This window comes from Triturus cristatus, chromosome 1_2, assembly GCF_964204655.1.
Source record: "Triturus cristatus chromosome 1_2, aTriCri1.1, whole genome shotgun sequence".
Classification (NCBI taxonomy): domain Eukaryota; kingdom Metazoa; phylum Chordata; class Amphibia; order Caudata; family Salamandridae; genus Triturus; species Triturus cristatus.
In genome coordinates, this window is record NC_140580.1 from 201,668,794 (window position 1) to 201,687,474 (window position 18,681).

Below are 18,681 nucleotides of genomic sequence, written 5' to 3' on the forward strand. Positions count from 1 at the left end.
TGAAACACCCGTCTATCTATTTCTGTGTAACTCTGAAGAAACTAAGCATGCACGATTGACTGAGTGAAACTGTTATCTATTGTTTCCACGATTCTGAGACGCGTTCCGATTCTAAGGGAAACAAAGTTTTCATGTTTATGCGGTTGTCAGAAACTAATCCCTTCTTGTTTATTCGAGAAGTTTCTAGTGACCTCTGAGTTAGATGGCACACACAAGTAATTAAGCTTAATGTACTCGATAGGAGCATACTGACCGTAGTCTTATGCAAAAACTATAGTGTATATTATTCCAATGCGCAGAGCCTATAAGGGAAATAGGAACTACACTACAAGGGGAATATATGATTGAGTGCATGAATGAGTATGAGTTAGTGGGTGAACAGCAGAATGCGTGAGGGTGTGGATGGGAGTATATTGTTCAGTGGGGAAATTAGTGTGTATAGATGGATAGATAAATGCAAGTTGATAAGCAATTGTGCTGAACATACGCTGGAATTTTTGGTGATGGTTTGAAGGGAATCTGGTCAGTCTTAGACCTCTTGTCTCTTAGCTGGATCTAAAGGCTCATTGGACTAATGCATCCACTAAGACTTCCCACAAGGCTGATGATCTGTATGTGACCCCACGGTTTGAACTACGGCGCTCAACTCAGCCTTTCATCCTGTTATGTTATGTTAAGAGTTTGTAAAGCACGACAGCTGCCCCAGCAGAGGCGTCCCGGGGCTGAACAGCAGAAAAATGACCACGCACGAAAAGGCACAGGAAGGCCTACAGAGAGGAGAAAAGAAAAGTCTTAATGGCTTTCCTGAATTGTAGGTAGTTAGTGAGCCCCCGAATGTGGGCCGGTAAGGAATTCCAAAGGATGGCAGCTCTGTTCCGAAAGGAACGACCTCCGGTGTGAACCCTTCTCACGCGGGGGATCACTACCAGGCATTGTCCCATAGAACGGAGCGATCACATGGGGGTGTAGGGTAACAGTAGGTCGGCCAAGATTTGTGGAGATGCATATTTCAGGATTTTGTAGGCTATACACAGTACCTTAAACTCAATTTGCCTGGCCACAGGCAACCAGTGGAGATGGCGAATGGCGCTTGTCACTGAGCAGGTTCTGGCAGGACCGAGGAGGGATCTTGCAGCCGCATTCTGGACTCTCTGTAGCCTTTGTATTTCTGACTTGTTGATTTCCAGAAACAATGAGCTGGCATAGTCGAGTCTAGACATGATCAGAGCCTGGATAATGATCTGCCTCGTCGGGGCATCGAAGAATCCCAGTATTGGTTTGAGTCCACACAACAGACCAAAGCAGGTTCCTGCCACCTTTTTGGTTTGAGACTGAAAATTATGTGAAGCGTCCATCCAGACCCCTAGGTTCTTCACTGCAGGCTTAGGGACAGGAGCGGTGCCTAGACTCTTTGGCCACCAGCGCTCGTTCCAACGGTCATGGTTCCCTCCCACCAACAACACCTCCGACTTGTTGGCATTCAGTTGGAGACAGTTGGTGGTCATCCACTCTGCGACTGCCACAAGGTCGTCCTCTCAAGGTCGATTAAAAAGAAAACTATTGAGTTGTGTAAAAATGGACATCTGTATTCACCCTCTCTTCCCAGATAGACTCTCTGAGAAAATCAGGCACCAGGTTTGCTCGCTATGCTCAATTGCAAGGTGCAATGCTGTGTATGGACTTCCGCCTCACCACTTTTTGCAGTCACCAGCCACCACTGGTAGCTGGCCTGGAAAGATCACTTGGAATGAGAATGATAGGAGATCTACCATCCGGGCAATCTGTCGCAACGAGGATAGTGTCTTCCAGAGCTCCAGTCAGATTTATTTAATTTTCCGAGATAGGAGACTTAGGCTTTTCTCCTCAGAGTTGACCACAAAATCCAGAAAGGTGGAATGCTTGGATGGGGTCAGAAGTGACTTCTTCTCGTTGATGATAAACCCCAAGATCACCAACAGATGAATTGTCGATTGGAGTTGTTGCGACAGTGTGACTGGACACTGGTTCACTAGAGGGAGATCGTCTAGATAGATAATCAGTCGATAGATAACCTTCGGCGCTGAGATTTTGTATGACTCGTTACAACACCTTGGTAAAACACCAAGGGGCTGAAGAGAGTCCAATATGGTAAGGTCCTGAACTCATAAACTTGATCTCGCTACCGGAACTGGAGGAATCTGCGGTGCCGTGAAAAAATGGGGACTGTTAAGTACGCATCCTTGAGATCTAAACACAGAATCCAGTCATCTGGTCACAGAAGATCGTGCAAAAGGTGTATGCCCTCCATGCCTTGAAGAGGCTATACACTAGCCATACACTGAACTCCCTGAGGTTGAACACAGGCTTCTGGCCCTCGTCTGGCTTCTCCACTAGAAAATTATTGCTGAGAAACCCCAACGACTGAAGGTAAGTAGGGGAAATCCTTACTTATGGAGCAGGTCCATCACTTCCTGATCTATGAAGGTGCCCTGGTCTTCTGAAAATACTAGAGTACTTGGACGTGAACTCTGAATAGGTGAACCGTAAAACTCTATTTTGGAAACCTTATATCGTTGCAGTACCCATGTGTCAGAGGTAAAAGCCTCCCAGTTGTGCAAGAAAAGAACCAAACAGCCTCCCATCTTTAGCTGGGAGGAAGGGATAACACTCACCTGTTTGGGACAACTGGAACTGTCCCCTGGAGGCTCCTCTGTGGTTGCAGCCTCTGTAGCCTCTCCTGGTGAGGAAGAATTACCCAGGGCAGGACTGGTCCTATGCTTTGTATAACCCTTGAAGCCGGGAAGGTCCTTGTGTGTAGAAAAGGCCAGCCGAGCACAATCTTCCATGGCCAGCCCCCACAAAAATCCGAAGGTGGAAAACTTTCTTAAATGAGGCTTGCGCCTTATCGAGAGAAGTAAATGTGGCAACAAATTTGCATAACTCTTTAATAAAAGGCTCCCCGAAAAGACCTCCTTACACCACTACGCCTGCCTTAGTCTTGGCCAAATCCCCTAATTTAGGATACACCTTTATTAACAGAGAGCGGCACCTCTCCACTGATAGGGCACAATTAGCGTACCCCAGGAAAATGACTGTGTGCTACGCCCAACCAGATAGATACTCTGTGGAGATTGCTGTACCATTAGCCTTAGCCTCTTCCGTCAGCTCCAAAATTGTTGTGAGGAGACCGATGACGTCCATTAATGTATCCTGACAGGTCTTCCATGATCTGTCTACATCTTTTTTGAGGTCTCAAATATATTTCTCCGCGGCCATATTTGAGACCAGGGATTGACATGAACACACGCCAAAGCACGAAAGTGTTTGCTATACCGACCATAGGATTTAAAGAATTAGACCACCACAGCGATTTCAGATGTACAAGAAACACCCTGATCTGACGGAATCAACTTTTATTCCCTGCCTATTGGCCAGGATGGAAGTATAACCGGTCTCAAGTAGGTAGAATCCTCAACGTACCAAATCCTCAAGCCCTGAGGAAGTCGCAGGTACTACCGAGCGACGAAACACGTGTTAGCTGGACCAACGGAAGCAAGAAAATTAAAGTGCAACTGATAAAGAATCTGTCCTGTATCATATTGTTATATGATAATTATTGTATGATATTGTGGGTGTGCTCAGGTACGGAATCTATGTTGTGTGATCCCTAGGGATTATAAATTGGGAGGGGTGGATGACTCCTCACCCCTTGAGCACCTATAGATAGATATACTCACTTACCGGATACCGGAAAGAGGTAGCGCCATTACCACCCAGGGACGTATCATCCATTCATTGTCTATATCAAATATATTTCTGAAAGAAAGTAGCCATCCTAGTATCGATTTCCGGCGTAAGAGCCACCTTGCTGGTCAGGGAGGGGTGCGGACACTCTGCTCTAAGGCATGCATATTCTTCCTTTTCAAGAGGTTTACACAGTTGGCCTGCCCCATGTTTGCTTATCTTGGCTGATGGGAACCAATCTGCTGAATGTGGATGTACCAAATCGTCAGGGTCCAGCATGCCGGAAGTATCTTCCATCTGGACGGCTGAGGATACATCATGGGAAGGTTCAGGTGAGGGGTGCCAAGGCCTGGAGGGGCCTGCCTCATCTTAAGAATACCTGTGGGAATCCTCGTCCTCCCTTAGTGGCAGTGAGTGGGAATAAAGCAGCTCAAGCGATGCACCAAAGGCGTACTCTGCTGTTGTCTTCAGGAGGGTCAGTGTGCGCAAGGAAAGCCTTCTTCAAGGCGCTGAGGTCTATGGTAGAGTTCCCTTTGCGCGTGGGGAGTCGCAGCCCAGGTGCCAGTGGCATCAGAAGCCCTTAAAAGGACCTCATGGCAGCTGCCACCGCCTGATGGATGGAGGCAACTACTGACTCGCAGATTTCGTCATCCAAGGGAAGGACCATTATGAACTCTTCCTCTTGGTATTCCTGTATGGTATAACTCTATGGCAACAAAGGACACACAATGAGTCAAATAAGGACCAGGAGTATCTCTGGGGAACCAAGCAGGCTTAAACGCGCAGAGTGCTGTAGGAATTTAGGTCCTGATTTAGGTGAGCCCTGTGGGTTTGATTTTGACACTGTGCGATATTAGTATAAAATTTGTTGTGCAAACAAGCACTGTCGGGGGGGAAGGTCCACGCCCCAGGGCATGAAAGAAAGAGGAGGTTGACCAGGACTCAGTTGAATATATATGGACATGACCCTTGCCTTGATTGGTTGAACTTTTTTTTTGTAGGCCTTTCCCGATGTTTGATGGGAAAGGTAGTTTAAAGATAAACGCTGCTGGAATTAATAAAAGAAAGAACATTTGAGCATAATCCTTGCCTCCGGTCCTGACAGAGAATTCAGGCACTCTCAGTATTGCCCTCTACTAGAATTTAAATTTACAGTAAAGCATTACACTACATGCAGCGAACACTGTGAGGTTTCCCTTGACTTTAAGCAATAATATGTGCTGGGATACACCAGGCAATTGACCTCCTTGTTGAATATAAACTTGCATTGTAGTTTTACTATTTATGTAGTGATACATTGAGAGGTTTAACTTGACCTTATGCGCTGACACTTATGCGGTGACAGATGCTAGCATTATCATGCACTAACAAAGACAGTTATTGTTCAATGTTGAATTGAATTGAATTGAATTGAATTGAATTGACAGTTATTGTTAGGCCACATGCAGTGATACACGTGCTCTCACTAGTAGCTGTACAATAAAAATAATATCTGATCCTGGGTTAGACACAGGTCTGGATATATAACAATGTGCTATGCACACACTGTGCCCAACTCTAACTAGAGTAGCCCCGATTACATGAGTATGAGACGGCAGAAAATATGGGAAATTTGTCCCAACAATCATAAATTATGCAAGGCCCACTTTGCATATATAATTAAATATGGCCGATATAGTCTACCTATGAATTTATTCCTGGAAGGTCTGGTTCACCTTACCTCCCTATACATTATTCTTGTGATTAGACTTCGCTATAGCAGAATATGGAAAAACTATTTAGAGATGGAATATGTTTAATAATAGAAATCTGGGACTTCCTACTCCTTGTACTTCAACATGGCTACAGACACTTTAGTGTTTCATTAATACTATCGACCACATTTTTAGATTCTAATTTAATAGGGTTTTGATATTCATGCTCACTTGAATCACATGGGTTATCTACACTTGTTCCAGCACTCTTTTAAGCATGATGTTACCTGCTACCTGACTTTACACTAGACAGCACTTGGGACAGCTGGTGTTAATGCACAGAGTTCTTTATATGTCATCCGTTAATAATTAGTTGATAATGTTACAACAGAATGCATGTTACTAGTTTGCATCTAGAGGTATTCTTTTGAATCACATTTTTTTATGGCAACTTTCGAGTAAAAAAAGATGATGTATTATCCTGTGTTTTGGTGGAAGGGTCACCTAATGATGATACATTGCATTAATATTAGACTGGTGGTATAATTTGTATAGGCTTACCATAGCCCTGACAAAGTCATAGGTTAGCATTCACTTTGACTGCCGCGGCCAGTCTATTGGTGATGAGGGGCCACACCCCCCACCTTTTGCCCCTCATGAACAGTGTCTGTCAGGCTAAACAAAGGTCAACCTGACAGACACTGTTCATTTTCAGGTCAGGCAGCCAGGAGCCAAACATGCGCTAAATGTGCAGGCTCCTGGCTGCCAGAGCTGAACTTTGCTGGGCTGCGGAACTCACAGCTCCTGTGGGCATGACCTCTTCAGATTAGCAAATGTCCTTGAGACCCTCCCCTCAGTGACGAGAGGTAGCATCACAGATTGCCTTGGGGCCTTTCTCTTCATCTTAACGGGCTGAGGAGGGGACTAGGCGGACATACCTCTTCTCTGCTGCTGGGGCCCTGACGCTGTTTGTTCCTCCCGCCGCCGGTGATTGACAGCTTCACGGCCGCTGTGGGGGGGACTACAGTTCCCAGCAAGCCCTGCGCCAACATCCTGCACCGCCCACCCACTTCCAGGACCAGCGCGCCCGGAGGCGCATAAATTGCGGTAGTTCCCACTAAGGAGTGGGGACTTTCTCTTCATCTTAACGGGCTGAGGAGGGGACTAGGCGGACATACCTCTTCTCTGCTGCTGGGGCCCTGACGCTGTTTGTTCCTCTCGCCGCCGGTGATTGACAGCTTCACGGCCGCTGTGGGGGGGGGGGGACTACAGTTCCCAGCAAGCCCTGCGCCAACATCCTGCACCGCCCACCCACTTCCAGGACCAGCGCGCCCGGAGGCGCATAAATTGCGGTAGTTCCCACTAAGGAGTGGGGACTTTCTCTTCATCTTAACGGGCTGAGGAGGGGACTAGGCGGACACACCTCTTCTCTGCTGCTGGGGCCCTGACGCTGTTTGTTCCTCCCGCCGCCGGTGATTGACAGCTTCACGGCCACTGTGGGGAGGGGACTACAGTTCCCAGCAAGCCCTGCGCCAACATCCTGCACCGCCCACCTACTTCCAGGACCAGCGCGCCCGGAGGCGCATAAATTGCGGTAGTTCCCACTAAGGAGTGGGGACTTTCTCTTCATCTTAACGGGCTGAGGAGGGGACTAGGCGGACATACCTCTTCTCTGCTGCTGGGGCCCTAACGCTGTTTGTTCCTCCCGCCGCCGGTGATTGACAGCTTCACAGCCGCTGTGGGGGGGGGGGACTACAGTTCCCAGCAAGCCCTGCGCCAACATCCTGCACCGCCCACCCACTTCCAGGACCAGCGCGCCCGGAGGCGCATAAATTGCGGTAGTTCCCACTAAGGAGTGGGGACTTTCTCTCCATCTTAACGGGCTGAGGAGGGGACTAGGCGGACATACCTCTTCTCTGCTGCTGGGGCCCTGACGCTGTTTGTTCCTCCCGCCGCCGGTGATTGACAGCTTCACAGCCGCTGTGGGGGGGGGGACTACAGTTCCCAGCAAGCCCTGCGCCAACATCCTGCACCGCCCACCCACTTCCAGGACCAGCGTGCCCGGAGGCGCATAAATTGCGGTAGTTCCCACTAAGGAGTGGGGACTTTCTCTTCATCTTAACGGGCTGAGGAGGGGACTAGGCGGACATACCTCTTCTCTGCTGCTGGGGCCCTGACGCTGTTTGTTCCTCCCGCCGCCGGTGATTGACAGCTTCACGGCCGCTGTGGGGGGGGGGGACTACAGTTCCCAGCAAGCCCTGCGCCAACATCCTGCACCACCCACCCACTTCCAGGACCAGCGCGCCCGGAGGCGCATAAATTGCGGTAGTTCCCACTAAGGAGTGGGGACTTTCTCTTCATCTTAAAGGGCTGAGGAGGGGACTAGGCGGACATACCTCTTCTCTGCTGCTGGGGCCCTGACGCTGTTTGTTCCTCCCGCCGCCGGTGATTGACAGCTTCACGGCCGCTGTGGGGGGGACTACAGTTCCCAGCAAGCCCTGCGCCAACATCCTGCACCGCCCACCCACTTCCAGGACCAGCGCGCCCGGAGGCGCATAAATTGCGGTAGTTCCCACTAAGGAGTGGGGACTTTCTCTTCATCTTAACGGGCTGAGGGGACTAGGCGGACATACCTCTTCTCTGCTGCTGGGGCCCTGACGCTGTTTGTTCCTCCCGCCGCCGGTGATTGACAGCTTCACGGCCGCTGTGGGGGGGGGGGGGACTACAGTTCCCAGCAAGCCCTGTGCCAACATCCTGCACCGCCCACCCACTTCCAGGACCAGCGCGCCCGGAGGCGCATAAATTGCGGTAGTTCCCTCCGCGTCGCGGACGCGCGCGGACGCCGGGTTAAGCCCGGGCAAAGGGCGGGCCGTCTGTGGCCATCCGGGGCAGTACGAGGCTGGGCTGGGCCACAGACTTTGGTCCTTGACTTTTTGAAAACGCCCACACAGAACTGGGTAATAGAACATTTTATCATTAGGTCTTTTATTTAGGGATTGTTATTGTGCCCCATTTGCTATCTGTTTGCTTGTAGGATAGTGTTTTAACATAAGTGTATTAAGGGATACTGGCAGCTCCCAATTAAGGCTTTTTTCGGTTTTTTAACCACAGAGTTGGCTGTATGCATATCTAGAGATGTCTAAAGTTAACAAGGAGAAGGCACGTCCTACTTCAGCTACCCTTGACAATTATCTCGTTAAAGTAGTCGACAAAATTAATAAAGAGCGCCGACAATCCTTGGGTCGGGGAAGTTCCTCTGCCCCATTACCCAGCGCTCCTAATTCATCGATCTCCCTGTCCACCACATTAGGGGATGTTAGTGATAACTTGGAGTTTCCTGCACCTTCAACTACGGTTACCCATGTAGAACTAGACCCCAACCTGATCACGCCAGAGTCTTCCCATGTATCACCAGTTCCACGCTCTCGTGCTCCGAGAGCCCAGAGAGTACTAAGATCAGGGAGGGGTTTAGGTAGGATAACGCTTCCAAAACGGGGGGGAATCATAATAAAAAAAGATATGACCCCCCACCCAAGTGTGTTGTTAGTGACCCAGGTACAGTAATTAACAACTCTCGTTAAATTAGACCCCGAGCAGCTAGAGCTCCTGATTAGCATTATAGATGCAAAGCTTGATAAAATTATTAAACCCTTAATGGGCAAACTTGATACTCTTTCAGGGGAAGTAAAGAGGTTGGGAGGCCTTTTGAAATTCACATATTGGGTCAAAGGTTAGCCCAGAAGAATCTATAAAGGTCAATGGCTCTGTAATGGAGACCCTTAAGATATCTCATGGGGGTTCATGTCCAATTACTGTAGTTGTACCGAACCCAGTGGTGTGTTTAAGTACTCCAACTAAAACTGCGACAGTGGTCAAGCCAGGGAACATCGAAGCGAAGTCTAAACGATATGGATACCCGACACCTAACTTACCCCCGGATTGTGCACCATATGTGGTGGTTTTAACCAACGTTCCACCACTCTCGGACTCCGGGACTCGCAGTAACCTAGAAACCCATGAGTCCCTGAAGTTTAAAACTGTGGCCTGGCTTAACCGAGAGTGCGGTTTCCCAGTAGCTTTGTCCGATCAAATTCTAACCACTACCAGAGCCAACTGGATTGGGAACTCCCACAAAAGTATTAGTGGTGATTGTGTAATTGTTAACTTTAAAAATCCCCAACTTGCTACTACTATCTTGCTCAGAGCCACTTCTCGACCCCTGAACAACCAGGGAATCTTACTCAGACCTTTGGGATTTTTCTATCAACATTCAATTGATCAACCCCCCAATGGTTTTAGAAGTGGTAGTGGCTGTGCCTCTAGTGTGCCCAGTAGGTTTGAGGTGGTTACATCCAACCGGTTTCAACCCTTGAGTGGTTTAGACTCTAATGATTGACTGGTTCTTGATGAGGCGCTGCTTGAAGTTGGAACAGTATTCTGTGGAGTAGAGTCAGAAGGAATTACTATAGGGCCCCCAGCTAATGTTAGTGTGCTTCTTGACTGTTGCCCGATATCCAGCTTCGTGGGTGATGCCGAGGGAGGAAGTGGGGTTTTGCCTGTAGTAGACAACCACTGCAAGAGTCCAAGCTTTTTTAACCACGATGAAGCTATTGAAACATCTACTGGGTCCTCGAGTAGTTTTCTAGCCAGCTGGAATGTTGCGGGTTTAGCATCCAAAGAAGATAGTCTGGGGTGGTTAGAATTTATCGACCTTTTCGATATCTGATGTTTCCAGGAAACCTGGTGCAAAAATGTCTCCGGTTACAATGGTTTTGTCTCTTACCAGTTATCTGCTACGGCATCTACTTCTGGTAGAGCTAAGGGAGGGCTTCTGGTTTTGATCTCTATCAAACTACCCATTATTGTCAAATGCATGTTTTAGTGGGGGCTCACTCCCAGATTTTATGGCTTTCTCAGGAGGACGGAAGAAATATTCTTTTAATTAATTTTTATAATAATATCTTTGACAGCACCAGGCACCTGGTGGTAGACGCACTAGGTAGTGCTCTGATTGATATTATAGCGGGTTCAAATGTTGTGTTTGAATATATTCTGGCGGGGGATTTTAATATTTCAGCATGTCCCCTCTCCAACCATTGTACGTGTGGGGTCACAAACCGCTTTGGGGATGCGGATCTCCATTTCCCTCATAATAAGTATGGGGAATCCCTGAACCATCTCTTAGCGGCACATGATATGGAAATATTGATCAATGAAAAGAATGATCTAGGTGAGAGTATTCCCACATTTTCTGGGAGGGGGGCAAATACTGTTATTGATTTTATCAGTTTGTCATCGAGCCTTGTCCCATGGAGTTTGGCACCTAAGGTCGTGGATATAATGCTTAGCGACCATAACTGTATTACTGTTGAGGTTACTATATGGAATAAAAAACCTGTACCTGAAACGGGGGTTATAGCTAATATTGAACCACATAGACCAAATGGTACAAGGTTAAGATGGAAAGGCGACAAAGCGGAAATGACGTCTGATCTAATTATTAATAGCTGCTTACCTGAAATTATTGAGATTCTTGAGCAGGCTGACGTCACTGCCGATTCTATTCAACATTTTATTAGAATTAATTCCATCATTGATCAAAAATTTACCAAATCAGCTGAGCGTAAGTCCAATCAGCAAAGGGGATGGTTCAATCATGCTTGCACCCTCGCACTCAAAGAGCTTAAAGATGCACTGGCAACCAAACCCAGAGATAGGAGCCAGGTGTCCCAGCTTAGATTAAATTATAAGATTACAGTTAAGCAAAGGAAGACGGAGTTACAACACGAGGCCTGGGATAAATTGACACAGGCTGCTGAAAGGAAAGACTGTACACTATTTTGGGCCACTGTTAACTGTCCATTTTTAAAAGATGAGAAGGTACCAGAATTAACATCTACAGTCAGTATGGAAACATAGATTTCCCATTTTTCTATAATTTTTGATTCGGATAAAGCCCTGGGTAACCATTCTGACTGTTGGCCCATTGTCCCCTTGGACATCAGCATCATCGAGGTCTTGGATAGCATCAGTGCAAGCAAAGGGGGAAAGACTCAGGGTCCCGATGGGGTGCCCATCGAAGTTTATAAGTTAGTCCCGGAGGTATGGGGACCCATGCTGGTTAAAGTTTTTAATGCAGCAGTTTGTTTTGGGGTACCCCCAACTTGGGAGGAATCAATTATAATTCCAATATTTAAGAAAGGGGATCGGGGGACGTGAAGAATTACCGTTCCATCTCCCTGCTGGATTCCTCTGTGAAAATAATGAGCCGGGTACTTTTGGTCAGGCTGGAAGAATGGGCAGAATCCAATGGCATCCTGGCAAACTGCCAGTATGGGTTTAGAAAGGGACGCGGGACGATCGAGCAATGTTTGAATCTCGAACTTTTGATTGGGAAATACACCCATGGCTAAGAAGGGCTCTATTTATCTCTGCTTTGCAGACTTGAGTAGTGCTTTTGATATGGTGGACCATGCAATTCTCTGGGCCAAGTTGAGTACCTGAGGGTATTGTCTTTTTCTTGGCACGACTCTATGTCAAACTACGTACTAGCGTACGATATGGTTCTAGTGGGGAGTGTACCACCAAATTTTTGATCGGACGGGGCATAAGACAGGGGTGTGTTCTTGCCCCCCTGCTCTTTACCCTTTTCATTAATGAAGTGGACTCCGTCCTACAGACGGTAGCGGCAGACGCCCCTAGAGTTAGTAATATTAGCGTCCCGGTATTACTATATGCGGACGATGCCGTGTTACTGTCCAGGACCCCGATAGGCCTTCAACGCTTAATGGATGGGTTTTCACAGTTCATTAAATCTAGAAAATTAGTGATTAACAAAACCAAAACTTATACCATGGAGTGTGGGCCGTGGAAGAGTAAGCCCCACTCTTATTATATAGATGAACATAGGGTCCAACAAGTCAATAATTTCAGTTATCTTGGTATCACGTTTTCCAAGAATTGCAGTTGGGCCAGCGAGCATATAAGTGTTAGAGCTAAGATGGCAAGGAGCGCTAATGGGGTCTTTACTTTTGCCACTAAATTAGGGGATAAACGGATAAGCGATATGCTTAAGATCTTTCAGTCACGATGCCTCTCCACCGCCCTTTATGGTGCGGCGGTTTGGGGTTTTGCCCCGGCCGGGAGCTTACAGGTGGAGGAGAATGTCTTTTTAAAAAGACTTTTGTGTTTGCCCAAATCTGCTTCTAATGACTTAGTCCATAGAGAACTTGGTATTCCATTTCTGAATGATCTGATCCTCCTGAGGCCATTATTGCTGTGGCGGTCAATTTGGCTGAAAGAAGAGACATCTTTAAACAGAGCTATTATTAATGATTGTCTCACTGTTGATAACCATTTAAAGATCCCATGGATTAAATATATTATCAACAGTTTCCAGGAGATCTATGGCCTTGATATTAAAACTGATAGATATGGGGCTTCAGAAATTCCAAAGTCAGAAATGAAGCATATCTTTTTGATGTGTAAAACTGAGAGACGGGCCTGTAATACTGGCATTCTATCCACCTGTGTGCGTTACAGCAATATGAATGAAATGGAGGGTTATCAACCTTATTTGACCAAAGTGACCAGAGTTTTGCATCAGTTTGTTTTAACTAGACTAAGAATGGGGATTGTGCATAATCTGGTTGCTTTCCCTTCCGTGAACAAGCAGCCTGTTGGTCCCTGTCCGTGTGATAACTTGTCAGCACAAAGCACTACGCACTTTCTCTTGCTGTGTCAATTATATGGGAACTTCCGTAAAGCCTTTTTAAAACCCATTTTTGTTAAGTTTGGTGTCAGGACTGTACATGATTCCATGAAATTGCTCTTTAATCTGCACCACCCTGACATTTGTTTTTTTACTGCTACTTTCTTATTAAAGGCTATCAATGTTAGGAAAAGTATACGTTTTTAATTATTTATTCTCCCCTCGCCTGTATTATATGTCTTCTTTTTAATTATCAGCTGTTTATTGTGATTGTAATCGTATCGTTATTGTATTTTATTATATGTGTGCTTTTATGGACATTGCTTTTTTGTTCCGAATAAAGCCTTATGAAATGAAAATGCCCTGCCCCTGGGAGCTTCAGTTTTCAGCCCTGAAGCGCCCAGGGTCGATTGTCAATCAGTGACACTTCATCACAGAGTGGGGTGGGGTCAGTGGTCCCACTGACCCCATCCCACTCTGTGATGACGTAGGTCAGCCAATGAGGAAAGGCGGCAGTCCCAAGCCTCCTGGGACCTTCGAGGCAGAGCTGCAGGTTAGTGTGTGTTTTTTTAATAATGTTTGGTGTGTGCTTGCATGCATGTACCCCTCCCACCTAAACTTACCAGCTACCACTGCACTTTGACGAAACACATGCTGGCTGGCTGCCTGAAAGTACGTAATAAAAAGAACCGAATTAAAGACTACTGAGAGACCTTTCATTTGTAGAGTGGTGTGCTAGCAACCCATTTAAAATATTTTTGGGTAGTTTGTTTCCAAGCTGGAGAGCAAGGAGTGGCTGCTCTCTCTACCTTCTGGGCAGTACCCAAGTCAACATTCACTTGAGTGGCATTTTCTTGTGTTGGATTGTTATACACAGAGATTAGAAGGGTGTGCCGACTTTTCCCCAGCCACACCACCTATTATACTCTTTCTATAGGTACTCCTTCCATTACCAGCAGGGCCTGTTTAGAATCTCAGTTTTACTTTAAATTCAAGATTATCAAACTCATGTCCACCTGCTAACTTTGTCTCAGAGTAATAAGTAGTCCCTGGTCTTTTATCTACACACAGCTGAGGCAATTCACTCAATCTTGGGTTCACTGACTACCTGACAGCCCAGCTACCAATGATCAAAATGCAGCAGCTCATCTCACTGAGTCGTGGTTTACCATCACATTGTCCTGTTCTTTTATAATTGACAGTTTTATGTCTTGACACATGAATTTCATAATGACCCTATATCAACATGGATTGTTTTTGAAAGTTCTTTACTAAATGATTTTGCTTTTAAGGACGTCGTTTGTATGTCTAACTGCACTTTTATTTCAAAGTACCGTATTTTAAAATATTTACATTTTCTGTTAAACAAGGTCGTTTTGATAAACTATCTCCTCTCTATTTTTTTTTAACCCCTTGATTTGGTATGATAAGCTCATTGAGACTCCTAATCGGTCGTTATAAGCTAAACATTGGAAGACAAAAGTATTTCATGTTTATCAATTCATGGATGAGAATCACATATTACTACTTTTGATTTTTTACAAATGAAATTTCACTTTTTACCGGATTCATTTTTAAAGGATTATAACTCCATCTTTCTTTTATGAGAGACCTACATAGTGGACTAACAGTGGTGGTTAGATATGGACCTGATGGGGAATTCTCCCAGTCCTTTGAACTTAAAAAAGGCATCCACCAAGGCTGTATTCTGGACCCTTTTTATTTACATGTACATAAATATGCTAGAGGAAGTGCTCATCAATAGTGGTTCCGATGTCCCCAAGTTGGTGTTAAAGCTATTCCAGTACTTTTTTATGCAAAAGATGCAGTTTTAATTGCTCCTACAACTAGGAGCCTCCAGCAACTTTTAGACACGTGTAATGATTTTAAGAACAACTTGGATGTATCCACAAATTTTAAGAAATATCATTTTATGGTGGTAGACCACAAAAACACAAAATTGTGTACTCTCTCAACACAGGGTCAGGTATTACCCAGAGTGGAAAATGTCTCTTATCTGGGCCTGTTACTCAGTTCCGATCTTAGTTGGAAACCTCTACTTATGAAAAATGGAGGGACTCTACAAAGAGCCATCTCGGGGTTATACGATTTTGCAAGACGCATTAGGCACAAGCCCCCCAAACTTTTATTAGATGTATACAAGGCTAAATGCGTCCCAATGTCCACCTTTGATTGTGAAATCTGGGGTTCTACCAATATTGACCATGTCCAGGTGATGGAAATAGGTTTTTGAGAAACCTATTGGCCATTAGTCAAGGAAAGCCCACTGAAATTATTCATGAAGAACTGAACATGTCCTTTATTGTATATTCTTTTTCTGTCCATCCACTTTTACTGTGGTGTTATCTATGGCAAAATGAGGATTTACATTTTAACAGGCTCATACTTAAGGATTGTTGGCTTTTAGATAATTTAGCCCAAATCTCATGGCTACAATACGTTAAAAATCTTTCTATAAATTAGAGCAACCAGGTCTATTTACCAACCCCATGGACATAGTGAAAAGTGATCTTGCGTGGGTCAAACAGACATTTTCCCAAAGGGTGGCTGCTGAACAGGAGAATTCTCCTTTAACAAAGCAGACCATGCGCAATTATGTCCTGGTCAAATCTGTCAGTGAGATAGAGCCCTATCAGTGGGATGGAGCCCTTCTTCTTCTGAACATGCCCAATAGGCAATGTCGTTTCATGACCCTTTTGAGGTTGAACATTCTTCACCAGCTCTTATTTCCAAAGGGGGTTTGGTATAAAACATCTAGATTTCTGACAACATGCATGTATTACTTGTTTGCCAGAAATGTCCTAATCTTTGACATAAGTACATCAGGCCTCTTCTGATCTCTGAACACTTCAGACAAATTAGAACCGCCTATCTCTTCTTACACCTGCTAGCGACACCCAAGTTGTGTCTTTCTGTTTCTCATTTTCTTTCTGGTTTCCTATCTGTAAGCTGTTAAGTATTGGAATTTTAGGAACTAGCTCTTCTTGGATGATGATGGTAATTTTGCATTTATCTCATTTTTAATAATTTGTTCTTATGTGCTGATGTAAGTTTTTTCTAAAGTTTTCTTCGGTCTATTTTTATTGATGCTTGCTTATTTTTGATATATTGCTGCTGCTTGATGAGATGTTTACGTTTATGATTTCATCAAAAATCGAATAAAGTTTAATGAACTGAACTGAGCTCCATCCATTCCCCTCTCCAACACTTTTATTCTAAATCTCCCATGAATTCAGATTATTTGTTATCACTACTGATTGTGTATCTTGATAACATTTTGAACGGATCTCATCCCAAAGCTGCTTTTTTTTAAAAGACCTTGTTATCTCCAACCTTATCTGGACATAACTTGTTCTGGAATTTCTATGGGAAGACGATTTAGCTGTTTCTTAATCTCCTCAATTTTTTGATAAAATATGGCTTAAATTATTTACAAGTTCTAAAGCAGCAAATATTACACAGTCACTTTTTTATATTAATAGAGCTGCTATTACTCAGGCACATATTGTAAAATATGATATTTCAACTTCTTCTCTTTGCTGGTCTTGTTCTGAACATGATGGTTCATTAGTTCATGAGTTATTTGAATGTCACCATGTTAATTTGGTCTAAATGTGTAAAAATACTCATTCTTGTATATCTCTTACACTATTTAACATTTTCTTAGGTTCTTCAGCAACTGAAGTTGATTGTTTAACACATAGACATATCCTATTAGATCTTTTTATTGCACTCACTTTTAAAGTTATACTCTTATGTTGGAAAGATTTCTCCAAACTCTGTCTTCACTTGGTGGTGAACATTGAATTCATACTGGTTCTTCTTTTAGCATCCATCAAAAGATTAAATCTGACTTATTCTGGTTACCTTTTACCAATTTTCTCTCTTTGCACTCAATGCATTTTTAACCTATTCCTAGTTACGGCATTATCTTTCTTCTATTTTCCCATTATTGCTTCTCCTTATCTCACCTTTTCTTCATCTATCTCCTCCTTTGTCTATTTCACCTCCCTTTTATCTTTTCTTTTGATATTTTTGTTCTTTTCAAAATTTATAAAAAGTTTTCTCAAAATCTTAGGATGTTCCTCTTTTGCAATATTTTAATATTTAACAATTATGAAACTGTAATTCTAACCCCTGTAAATATTGCTTTATGAAAATGCTAATAAAAACGATTACATTTAAAAAAAAAAAAAAAAAAAAGAGTTGCTACCATTCAGGCACAAGGCCAGGATTCCTCCAAGTCTGCTTTGCCATGTTTACCCCGAGCGAGTACTCTCCCTTTCCCTTCCTCTGTTCTGAGTATTTTAGGGTCCACATGACCTGCCTCAGGAGCCACTTCTACTCCTTTCTAGCACCCAAGCTTTAGCACAGTATGCCTTTTCACCTCCACACTACGTTTCAGAAGAGCTAAAAAAATATTTACTAACTCTTTGCCTCTTGGCTACAGCTGATTCTTAGCACAAGTTTAGCTCCTCTGGCCGCTGTCATGCTGTACAAATCCACATTTCATTCCATAAGCGGAACTGTTTTACATTACTGAAGTTTGTAAGAACTCTTCTGCGGACAGCTCTTTTTCTTTTCTGCCCACCAGATATTGGAGGCTGTTCCTTTTTTGTGCAGCCTCAATCGCAGTGGCGGTCAACACAACTAAAAAGTGGTAAGGCGGGGGGAGGAGGGTTTAATACTAAATAAAATGTACCTGAAGCTGCCAGCCGCCTCGTGCCTGTGTGCTCCTCTGCTTCCTGTCTCAGCAGTCCCTCGGGCAGCATCAGAGATTCTCCATCGAATCCCTGCCCTGCTCTCATGCTTTTTATCAAGCATGAGAGCAGCGCAGGGATTGGCCTGAGCAGGCTGACTTGGCACTCGCTCAGGCACAGGGAGTCTGTGCTGTTTCCCCAACCGAGCTGTGAAATGAAACCTAACTGCGCATGTCTGTTTGGCCGACCTAAGTCGGCCAGCCAAACCAACATGTCCACTTAGCAGTGCACATCACTCCCCCCCCCCCCCATCTGCCATGGCCCGGCCCCGCCCCTCCCTACACATGCTTGCTCAGCCAGCAGCTGAAAAATAAAATTATAATAAAATATTGGGGTTTTTTTCAGCTGCTGGCACTGAGCCAGTGGGGCGACGCTCCTCCGCCATTGCAGAGGAGCTGCCGCTGCCAATCTAATCATATTGCATTTCGGAGGCAGCTGTAAACGTTCCTCCTCTCAGCACCCTAACTGGTTACTGCTTTTATCATTAGTGCCAAGACACCCGTTGGGGTAAGAGGGCGTTCTATGAATCTCTGTGAATCTATCAGTCAACCACCAGGGGGCGGTTCAGCTCGCACTTAAGAACCAGGATGAGAAAGCGATGACTTTGGAATGCAGATAACCGCTACGTAACTGCTTCGTCATGGCCGTCTCCCATATTCGGATACGTCATCTCAGTTATCCTTTCGCGGGATACCTTAAAGGAAGCGGACGAGCAATAAATATTAGCTCGGCTGTGTGTGCTTTCACTGTCAGCAAACATTACTTGGTATTA

General features: G+C 45.0%; 1 protein-coding gene across 1 annotated transcript in view; it reads right to left on the reverse strand.

The window, feature by feature from the left end:
* Positions 1 to 18,681, reverse strand: part of CFAP58 (cilia and flagella associated protein 58) — a 617,117-nt gene that overhangs the window by 523,516 nt on the left and 74,920 nt on the right. The gene's annotated exons all lie outside the window — the stretch shown is intronic.